This window comes from Ceratotherium simum, chromosome 35 (genome assembly GCF_057802395.1).
Source record: "Ceratotherium simum simum isolate JZ-2026a chromosome 35, ASM5780239v1, whole genome shotgun sequence".
Taxonomy (NCBI): domain Eukaryota; kingdom Metazoa; phylum Chordata; class Mammalia; order Perissodactyla; family Rhinocerotidae; genus Ceratotherium; species Ceratotherium simum.
Window position 1 is genome coordinate 21,592,989 of NC_141934.1, and position 12,082 is coordinate 21,605,070.

Consider the following 12,082-nt stretch of genomic DNA (forward strand, 5'->3'; position numbering starts at 1 on the left):
CATTATGTTCAGAGGCCTGGCTTAATTAGCTCACATGAAACCTTTGAGTCTGACATTGAACTCTGCAGGATTTGATCAATTCCTCCAGAAGTCTCCAAAGACACACACACACACACACACACACACACACACACACAGGTACGGGTCTCCCTTCCAATCAGGGAGACAGTTGTCAATCATAAACTTCAATCTATTTCTCTGCTAAAGCAAAGACATTCAAGAAACAACCTGAGCGCAGAATGAGCCTGAAATACATTGTGGGGACAGTAATTCTGACATTTCTTTTCTTCAGAGAGTCTCTTGGTGCAATGAAGAGAAGAGAGAAAGGGGAAAAGCTGCAGATTCAAAGAGAAGCTGCTGCAGGACAGAAAGCAGGTGACACACGAGAGGAAACCGAATGAATAAAGAAGGAAAAACAAGATAGTGGTCAGATTCAGCAGAGAGGATGCCAAAACACTCCCAATTCCACTGGCCCCAGGGACGTGCTCAATTCAAGTTACACAGAAGTCAAGGCTGCTGTTTATGCAAAGGTCTGGAGCAGCGTCTCCATGGCTCCCATCAGTCTGACAAGATGGACAATCCCTTGATGAAACATAAGATCCTAGATCAGGCTGCGGCTCGCATCTTCCCTGTTATAACATCCTACCCAATGTCACAGCGTTATCAGTCAACTGCCCTAATTTATTGCATGCAGACCAGCTGACCCAAAAAGGCTGTTAGTTATTCATCCATTCCACAAATCTTTATTGGATGTCTGCTACACGCTGGAGCTACAATGGTAAACAAGACAGATATGAACAAGACAGACATGGCCCCTGCCCTCACAGGGTTTTTCAATCTAGTAGGAGAGATGATTACACGAGCTATGACACAGAATGCGGTGCCTGCCACTATTAGGGAATAAATGGGGCTCTAGAAGCAGCAAGTGTCTTAGGCTGGGTTCCTCCAGAAGCAGACCCTGAGATATTTATTTGGGAGGCAATCCCCGGAGACACTGGTAGAGAAATGGGGAAGTGAGACAGGAAAAGGAAGGCACTCAATCAAGGCCCATTGTCAAACCACCCACCAGAGCTTAATCCTGCCGGGGCACTCTGCGAGTCAGTGTAGAGCACACACCTCGGTTATCCTGTCAGAAGGGTGAGGGAGCTGGGGTATGTATACACCAACGCCCCAGAGTCAATACTTGAAGGCTGCTGCCAGACGGCATTAATTCCCCAGCACCAGACCGCAGCAGGAGTGGGAAAGCGAGCGTAGGTGGCCAAAGAGAGGGCTCGGGGAAAGAAATGAAGGGACTGGCAGTTGGAAGCTGGGCCAGTGTGCACTGAGCTGATAAGGGGTGAGGGATTATGGGAGGGCATGAGCGTCTCCGTTCTATGTATGAAAAAACTGAGGCCAAAGTCACACAGCAAGAGAGTGGCAGAGCTGGGATTCAAGGCCAGGCTCCTCACCACTATGCTCTCACCACCTCTATACACCATCTCTCATGTTATTAAATATCTGAACTTTACTCTAAAGGCAATGGGAAGTCACATAAAAGCTGTAAGTAGGGCTGGGGGTGGGGAAGGGCATGTGCTCACATGGCTGCCATGTGGAGAACGGACCAGAGAAGGGCAGGGTGGAGACAGGTTTGAGGAAATCAGGGAAATTAGAGGGCCAGTGGTAAACGGTGTCGAGAAAACCATGCCTAGGTTATTTGTTTCACAGCCAAGTATAACCAAAGATTTGAGCCTGAGGCTTGTTAAATCACAACGTCTTCTCTGAAAGGGCTCAGTGTATCCAGAGCCCTGTTTCTGCCCATGTCCCTACTCTGTGCCCATAAAGAACAGATTCTAAGTCCTCAGGGATTCCAAGGGCAGCACATCTTCTCACCTTGGTCCGACCTGTCTTTTCTTAGAAAACTCCTTTGTCCCTCCAAGTCATCCCTTAGTCCCTACGTAAGGTTACTGAAGACCAGACCATGATTTAAATCCCCAAAAGGCTGGGCTTACTTTGTTGTAATCTAAAGACCCCAACCAGCCTCCTCCCAGCCATCTAAATAGGAAATGCTCTACCTTGGAAACAGGGAGTACTGATAAGAAGGGAGATAGAGCAGGTTTCTTACCCTCAGCACCATCGACATTTGGGGATGATAATTCTTTGTTGTGGGGGGACATCTTGTGCATTATAGGATATTTAGTAGCACCCCTCTCCCCGCCAGAGCCAGTAGCACTCTTCCAGTTATGACAACCCAAAATGACATTGCCAAATGACCCCTAGGGGACAAAATCACCTCCAGGTGAGAACCACAAAGACAGAGCATTATAAATTTATCTCCAGCCCTGGGAAACCATTTCCAAGATGAAGCCCTACCAACATCAAGCAGAATTATAAATTCTGTGGAAAGAATGAAATCAAACACCTTTGGAAGATTCTTATTTCAAGGAGAGCAAATATGTAGTACTGATCTGCACATCACCTGGCTCATGCCCATGGCAGACATCACCAATCAACTACTGCCCTCTTTCCTTCTGGGCCTGAAAAGACCTCTACCTTTCTCTGTGCAGTTCTGCAGGCAGCCATTGCCAATCGATTGAAGTTGCTATGGGAGAATCACATGTACTACTGTCCTATTGCTCTCTTTGCCATCCCTGCATTGAATTACACTATTAGAGAAGGGTCTCCACCTTCTTTCTGCCCCAACATGGCCAACAGCTGCAACCCACTCCCCTCAGCAATGCACAATGGCAATAATTCTCAACTGAAGGAGGGGGCACACACTCGCCTATGGAAAGGTCCAAGTCCTGGGGAAGGAGGGTGTGTGCACGTGTAATGAACACCCCCACCATGTAATCTTGATAGCCTTGACACTCTCCCCTTCATCGCCCAGTTGGGAATCATTGCTATCGACTGTAGACATAGTTCCTTGGGAAGAAAATTTTCTTTCCTTCTCTACATTTGTTCTTTAAGAAAATATGAGAATGTTACTTATGCATGGAGCCCTCGATATATTCAATTTTCTTTAATAATCCAAATATGGATTTAAACGTGTTTTTAACTTAATGCAATGTGAGTTATGACTGTTAATTTGAACAGGTCAACATACGCTGCTGGCTAATTGAAAGCAGATCTTTCTCAAGCTCTGGGCTAGAATAAATTTATTTTTCATGGCACTTCTTCCTTAGAAAAGCTAAGAGCTGCATTAGCCAAGCACAATGAAAAGGAAAAAAAATTCCTCCTCTCCTGTTACCCGTGTAGATAGCAGAGGAGGACAGGATCAACCTGACAGCGAGAATCTAAGGTGGTGCAGAATTATGTAGAATGAATTCGCCTGAAGGAGAAAGTTCATGTTTAAAAGCAGGGCCAGAACGCCTTCTAAATTGATAGCAGTACTGCACACCTACTAGAGTCACTAAAAAGAACAGTAACAAGATGACAATACCAAGGGCTAGCAAGGATGCAGAGCAACTGGAACCCTCACACCTAGCTGGGGGACATACAAAATGCTGCAGCCACCCTGGAAAACAGTTTGGCAATTTCTTATAAAGTTAAGCATATATTACCATTCAAACCAGCGAGCCCACTCCTAGGTGTCTATCCAAATGAAATGGAACCTACATTTGCACAAACACCTGTACATGGTGCTTATAAGGGCTTTATTCATAACCGTCAGAAATTGGAAACAACCAAAATGTCCCTCAACTGGAGAATGGATAAAGAAACTATGGTACATCCATATAACAGAATACTACTGAGCAATAAAAAGGAATGAACTACTGATACACACAACAGCATGGATGAATTCAAATGCATTATGCATATGCATATATATATTATATATATATATATATATATCACCTTATTCCATTATATGACATTCAGGAAAAGGCAAACTATAGAGATGAAAGACTGATCAGTGGTTGCCAGGAGTTTAAGGTGGGGGAGGGTTTGACTACAAAAGGGCAGTATGAGGGAATTTGGGGAGGGAGCAATGATTCTGTATCTTGATTGAGGTACAGAATGTGGTTACATGACTGTGCATTTGTGAAAACTCATAGAACTGTGTACCATAAAGAGTGAATTTTTTAAATTAGTATACAAATTTAAAGATAGATAAAAACAAAACAAATTGAGAGTAGCCACTCAGTTGATTACACCATCCATAAATCCAGAATCTCTTAGAATAATTCCCTGAACTTCATCCGGAAAATGGGGCTACTTCATAGGCTGTTATAATTAAATGGGACCAAGAATGCAAAGTGCCCTGTGCATAGTGAATCCTCAATAATCGGTGTTTATTATTATTCATTTAACCAACCCTTACCCTGGACAAGGCTCCAAGTATTAGATTTACTTGCCCATCTTGTCCCCTGGGTTATACACTCCTATTGAGCAGGGAACATGCCCAATGTTTATCTGTGCTATTTCCATGCTTCGCACAGGGAAAATGATCAATAAATTTTTGTCAAATGGAAATGTTGTGGGCAGAGACTGATAATTATCCCCTATTTAATAATACTCCAGAGTTTCGGCTGGAAACATGGCTGCCTAGCTAGAGACTACATTTCCCAGACTCACTGTGGCTAGGAGTGGGCATATGTCTTGGCGTGGCCAATGGGATGTGAGCAGAAGTGAGGTTTGCCCTTCCAATTTGTGCCCTTAAAAGGATGAGTGTGCTATTCGCTGGAGAGCCAGGACTAGAGCCATTGCCTTGAACCCAGAGACAGAAGCAACAAGCGAGGACGGCAGAGTGTCCATCCTCTATATCTAGAGACTATTACATGATTGAGAAACGAATTTATATCTTCCTAGAGCCACTGTTAAAGCAAGCACGTCAGTACCCTAACTCACACAAATGGACGCCCACTGCACATACTGTTTCTTCATTTGGTATTTCAAGGATGTTTAATTGTTGACAGTTGCCATGGGGGTGCCAAGGGGTCTATGACTGGTCTCTGCCCACTGTGAGCTCACAGAGTAGTTGGGAAGGGAAAAATCTACAGCCAAGAAAAGTTTAATAACAATATACAAATTGTCTTGAGATAATGCAAGGGATGTCATAAGACCCTCATTGATTCCACTATCATTTGAATACCTTCTAAGCGCCAGGGACTATTTTAGATACTGGGAATATAATTTTTAATAAAAGTCAGGGTCCCTGCTCTTGTAGTGCTTACATTCAAGTGAGGAGGGGGCAGGAGAGATGACAATAAACAAATTCACAAATAAATCAATAAGAAAATGTCAAGCAGCCCTAAGTGTCTGGGTGAAAATAAAAAATGTGTGAAGACAGATAGAGAGGGACTTGGGGGTAATATATACGGAGGGGTCAGAGAAGGTTGCCCGAGGAAGTGACATTTAAGTTGAGACCTTAATGATGAGAAGGAGCTAGCCATATGAAGATCTGGGAAAGGATGTTCTAGGTAGAGGGAACAGCCGGTTGAAAGGCCCTAAGGCAGGAGCAAATCTGACATGCTTGAAATTCAGAAAGAAGGCCGGTGTGGGAAAGGCATATTGAGAGAGAAAGACAACGTTAATATAAATATTCATTAAATTGTGCAAACACTAAGGATATGAGTAAGGAGAAATCAGCATGGATTAGATGTATCGGAGAAAGCTTCCTGGAGGAGTTGAAACTGAAGCTGGATGGAAAGGAAGGAAGAGGATTGGGATCAGCAGGGAAGACAAGGGAAGTAATTTTAGGAAAAAGAGAGAAAGGTAAGCAAAGCGTGGAAGCAAAATTGGACCTGCTCTAACCTTAAATGGATCGGTGGATGGCAGACATTCAGCATGCATTCCCTTATTTGCCATTTCCTTACCCATGGCAGACATTGCTAATCAACCACCGCACCTTTCCTACAGAGCCTGAGCGTGGCCTTAAATCTTCACTCATCACTCCATCAATTCCCACCAATCCAAGTGGCATATGAGGCAAAAATTCAGAGTCAGCCCTGAATGAATTTAAAGGCTCTCTTTACTGCCCAAGAAAGGTAGAAGCAGGAAGTCCCATACTTGAAAATAACATAATTGGACTTTTATACTCTCTTGCAAACAACTCAGTCAAGAGCCTCTTATTCAGCAATAGGCAAATGCAGCTCTCCCTTAAGCCCTGCACGACACAGAGACCTAGACCCTAAACTAAAACAGGGCTTTGCCCTACCTGTTCTCCCGTCGGCATTCTGGTATTTAGGATCACATGGGCTGAATTTGTCTGGTTCCAGTGAACCTCGGCTCTCGCTCCCCGAGTCCTTCCTCATAACCCTTGTGGCTTCTCACATCTCCCTGTATGCACCAGCTCCTTGCCTTGTGGACCACGTCCCAAATCGTTTTCTTTGACATTTAAGGCGCTGCCTCAAGATGCACTGGATGCAGTCCAATTCCAGGCACAGGCGCCCTCCTGAGTGTTGGCTGCCCTCAGGGTCTGAAGCACTAAGACTCTGCTTGTGCCCTGTCCAACCATCTGGGCCCTGAGGGGATGCGCACACTGGGACAGAATCTTAATGTTCACAACATTGCCTGAGCACTTACTAGGGGCCAGGACTTGTGCAAAACACGTCACAGACCAACCTCCCTTAATCCTCATATTAACCCCGTTAGAAGCTCTTATTATCCCCGTATTACAGATGAGGAAACTGAGGCACAAAGAGAGGTTAGGCAGCTTGCCCACGGTCACCGAATAAATGCCGGGAATTGAACGCAGAACTTGGCAACTGAACCCAGCTGTCCTACTTCACTAATTCAATTCTTCTCTTATTTCTCGTCTACACCTCCTACCCAATCCTATAACACAGTTTAATTCAAAACAAAGGGCAAAACTGATTTTAACTCAGAGCTACCTTCTGCCGTCACTCGGGTTCTTTCAAATTGGGTGCCTCTCCCCTTTAATTTGTTCACACGACAAACATTTAGTGAACATCTACCACGTGCTGGGCACTGCCAGCTGGTGGGACTCTTCTGACTTTGTCCCAGGAAATTCTTTTACTCCTGCAAAAGCATGATTCTCAAGATGGTGGCGTTGTTTATTGTCAGGCTGCATTTATTTTTCCTGCAAATCTTATGGAATCTTTCTCAATATAAATATTTTTCCAAAAATATAGACTGAAACAAACAAGTTTGGGTTGAGGGCTGGGGAAAAGATTGTAAAAATGAAACGTGCTTTCTCTTCTGCGCACTGTTAATTTTCCTGCAAATCCTTTCAGCTACTTGGTTTTTGAAAATAACATTAAACTAGAGCTACACAGATCAACAAGAATGAATCTCAACCATGATGGTGAATGAGAAAAGCTAGTTACAGAAGGATCCGTGTGCTTTGTTATCATTTAAAGAAAGTAACATGCAAAACAAGACAACATGTTTTGTTTTGGCATACATATATAAGAGATAAAAATATAAACACATGTATGGGAACTATAAACACCAAATGCAGGATGTGAATTACCTCTGGGGCGGCATGACGGATGGGTGACTGGGGAGGGGACTCCAATCATTTCGGTAGTATATTATTTCTTAAACTTGATGGTGAGTACATGAGTATCTATTACATTATTCTTTACCCTTTTTATATGTCTGAATATTTTATACATTTAAAATAGACATCTGGATAAATTTATGTGGTTTTATTAGGTTGAACCATAAGAACTTGCCAGCATTCGACTATTTTTGACCTACAAAAGGGCAATTTCATATTTCATAACAGAATACAGATCTGCAATGCATCAATTCATTCCAAATCAGCCTTTCTAATAAATCTCAGTTGAGAATAATTAAGAATAGAAAATGGTGATTTGGGCTGATTTCTGTGTGTGTTCTTGAAGTCCAATTAACTACAGTTTTCAGGGGACAGAACTGAAATTAATCTAAGAACTAAGCTGTGCAGAGAATGGGAAAAGAGACATTGCAGCAAAAATTTGACAAATGTGCCATTTGCCCCAGTAATCAGTGTGGATTTTCTTCTTGCACTGGTCAGCAGAGCCCACCCCACGAAGTGCCTTGAATAACTGTCATTTGTCATTTCTCAACCACCTCAGTTCCAGTGAAGAAAATTCTTGCTCATTGAAACCAGGAGGAAGGCTTTCTTATTAGTATAAAACAGCCCACTCATTTCTCAGGTGCTTGAGTAGATTTTCATTATCTTATAACAAAAAAAAATCTATTTATGTCAAGTGATGAAACTCACTCCAAGAACAGAGGAATAACGAGAAAACTATATCGCATTGCTATCATTTCACCCACTTCTCAATTCTTTTCAACTGAGAGTTGTCCCCAAAGAGATGTGGTCCTTTTTTTTTTCTCAAGGCTTTAAAGAAAAAGAACTTTTAATAGAGGAGGGAGAGGGGTCCCAAGATTGCAGCACAAATGATCAAAGCAAACAAACTATGTTTATATAGGGCAATTTGGGTTTCAAAACTTAAGAAACACTCCAGGAGCTTCTCAGAAATGCAAATTCCTGCCCCTGCCCAGTTTCTGATTCAATAGGTCCAGCCTTGAACCCAAGAACTGTGTGTTTTTAACGAGCATCCAGGGTGACTCAGATGCATGGTGTTTATGGATCTCACCAGGAGAGAAACATGGTCCAAGAGTCTGGCCACCCTAAAACGGATCTGAATTCTCCCAAATGCTGTTCTTGATGAAAGAAAGGGTGGTGTTGCTGCCTGTTCAGAGTTCATTTTGAACTTGTGAAAGCATTCTAAGTTAATTTATTCCACTTGCCTACCTACAGAATTGTTTCATTCACTTATTCATTCAACAATATTTCTTGAGCACCCACTATGTGCCAGGTTCTGTGTTATAGTAGGAAATTCATGTTCTCGATCAAAGAGAGGGAGGGAGGAAGGAAGCATAAAAAAGAAAAATACAGTTCTGTGATAAAGGAAGGGAAAGGAAGGATTTTTAAAATCACCAGGCAGCTCACTGTGGAGACATAGTACATAATTTATAATGACTACTTTACGTGTATTTCTGCTGAATGTACCTGGATTCTTGCTATTTTCTCTTCTGGACTATATACTCCAGGCATAACCATCTCATTTGTTATCTACAGCTGGAGACCGAGCCCACAAGGGAAATTCTTGCTTCCAGCTTGTGGGGCCTTCGGGATATGTCACAGCACCACAGACACAATTGGGCCCGAAAGGGAACAGCAGAGGCCAGGCGCTGGGGACTTGGAACACGTCATGACTGCCTAGGGACATGATGGGGCACGGGCAGCAGCCTCCTGATTCCCCTTCTCCTGTGAGCTTAGAACCGCCCCTCCCAGGCCTCTTCGCTTTATCTCAGCCAAACATTCCGCCCTCAGATGAGCAAAAGTCCTGGTTTGTCCGGGAATGATGGGGTTCCAGGGACTTTTTCAGTGCTAAAACTGGGGAAGTCCTAAGAAAACCAGAAGGAGTTGACCCCCACAACCCCCTGTCCCAAGGTGCCAAATAAACAACAAGAAAGACTGCCAGCCATGAGTACAGGGCCTGGTACATAGTTGGTGCTCAGTAAATAAATATTTGTGGAATGAACAAACAGTGCATCACACAGCACCTGCCACAGAGTAAAGCTACCAACTTTTATTATTATTATTGGAATTAATAATGACTAAGCACCTACACAGCACATTTCTTAAACACCTAGTGTGGCAGACATTCTGCTAGGTCCGCTTTTAAAACTTAAAACCTCTGATGTCGCCTTTGCCACACCTACCCATCAAAGTGGGAGGCAGTTTAAGAGATTAAGGGTTTGGTTGGTTTTTGTTGTTTGGGTTTGTTTTGGGGGGGGGGCGGGGTGGCCAGAAAATCAAAGGAAATTGTTTCACAGAAACCTCATATAATTGCTGTTTATTGTAATTCTCTGTATCGTGTATACCCCGACTCCAATAAAAGGCAGTGAAAATCAAAGCTATAACAGAGTTTTTGTTTATTTTCATATCTACATAGTTCTTCATTGGATCCGGGTCTGGGAGGGAAAGAAAACAAGAAATACAAAGACACAAACTTGTTTGTGAGACTTCCTGACTACCCCTCTCACCTGGCAGGTTTGGAGAATTCTGTGGAAACATGACAGTCTTGTCCCCTGGGCTGCTTGATAATTCCTTGAGGTCATGAAGATTAGATATTTAGAAGTTCAACTACCAAGGAAGTCTTTTAGGCACAAACAAAGCTGCCCCCCAGAGCCCAGGGCGCCAACCCTGCTCATCACTACAGAAGCACGCCACGTGGTGTCCCTCTGGACAAGCAGATGGATCCACGGCTCCGTTGCTTTGCCCCCCTCCACCTCCGCCCTTCCCACTGGGCCGCACACAGTGTGTTCTCCATGAACACTTGGCAATTGGATAGATCCCTTATACACTCTCTTTGGCATCTCATTAAGGATCAACCCGCCATCTTTGAAGCCAACTCCAGTGCTAGCTCCATTTCTCTTCTCAACAGCCTTAGAGATGCAGCCCCACACCTGGACAGCCCAGTGAGGTTATGTGCCCCTTTTTTCCTCCTGACCCTAGAAGACTGTACTATTAACATCTTGACTGTCCCTGGGAGAGGAAAGTAAATGAAATTAGAATTGGCTATACTTCCTCTTGGGTATAGAAAATTTCTCTCTGCTATGGGAATGTCCCCAAAGACTTGGTCACATTCTAGCATTGCAAATACTCAATGATGTAACCAAGGTGAATATGGTAATTGCTATAATTTATGAAATGCCAATTATATGCCAGGCACAGAGCTAAGCAATATACATATATCCTCATTTATCCTGACAGCCATTCTATTAGTGGTTAAAACCACAAGCTTTGAAGTCAGACAGATCAGGTTTAAATCCCAGCTCTGTGGCCTACTGGGTGGCCTTAGACAAGTAACATAATTTTCCTAGGCCCCAATTTCCTCACCCGTAAAGCAGGAGTAAAAATATCTACCTAGAAGAGGTGGTGTGGGGAATCAATGGTGGAATGTAACTAAGTCAATGATCACAGTCAATGTTTGTGTAATGGTGTTGATGACGATGATCAAGAAGAAAGAAGAGGAGAAAGATAAACCAATTCGGAGAAGCTAATTAACTTACTTAAGGTCACACAGCTAATCGGTGACAAATATGGGAGTCAAAGCCAGGTTTAGCTCACTTTCAAACAATTTTTAGCACCAGAAGACTTTCTTCAAACATCTCACAACTCTGAGCATTTGCATCCCACTTCCTGTACAGCCCCACTCTGCAAGAAGCCCAAAGGAACACTTAGGGTGCTCAAGAAAACCATTTGAAAACCACTGCTTCTTTTAATACTTAATTAGTAATTAATTTAATATATTACTTCCTATGTCTCAGTTATCTATTGCTGCAATAATGCCGTGTAACAAACCACCACAAATAATTAACGTTTATTGTTCACACATCTGGGGTCAGCTGAGAGTAGCTGATCTACGCTGGGCTCAACTCCACCTTTCTCTCATCTTTCTTGAGCCAACAGTTAACCCATGCATGTTTTCAAGGTGATGGCAAAGGCACAAGAGAACATGGGGGAACACACGGGTCTCTTGAGGCACAGGCTCAGAACTGGTATGTTGTTGCTTCCACCTCATCCCATTGGCTAAAGCAAGTCACATGGCCAATCCCAGGGTCAGAGGAGAAGAGGACTGCAAACTTAGATGGAAAAGGGAGTGGTCTTAGGACTTATCAGGTCCTTTAAGAGGCTAAGAAGCATCGTCCAATCTCCAGTGGATGATGTGTCACACTAGATTGCCAGAATGCTGTTTAGGTTCCTCCGGAGAGTTTGGCAAAGGCTCCCATGAGTGGTCCACAGCCATCCTTGGCTCAGCTCTTCTCCCTTCTCTTTAGTCACCCCTCTTTGCTCAACAGTTACAGCCATTCCTAGTTGGTATTCAGGTGGAGGCTGTGGTCGCTGAAGCCATCCAGCCTGTGTCCCAAGTGGAGTCCCCTAACTCCCTTCTGCTTCATTCTTAATCCCAACAATAGGGGGAGGGGCGAGGGGAAGCTCATATCTGATTAACAGCATATGTACTTTTTGCAGCTAATGTACTCACAGCCCAGCTTAGATGGCCTCCTAGTTGCAGGAATGTGGAACCTGATGTAAGTTGGGTGGACACTGCAAAATAGGAGATGTGAAAATGGGCTT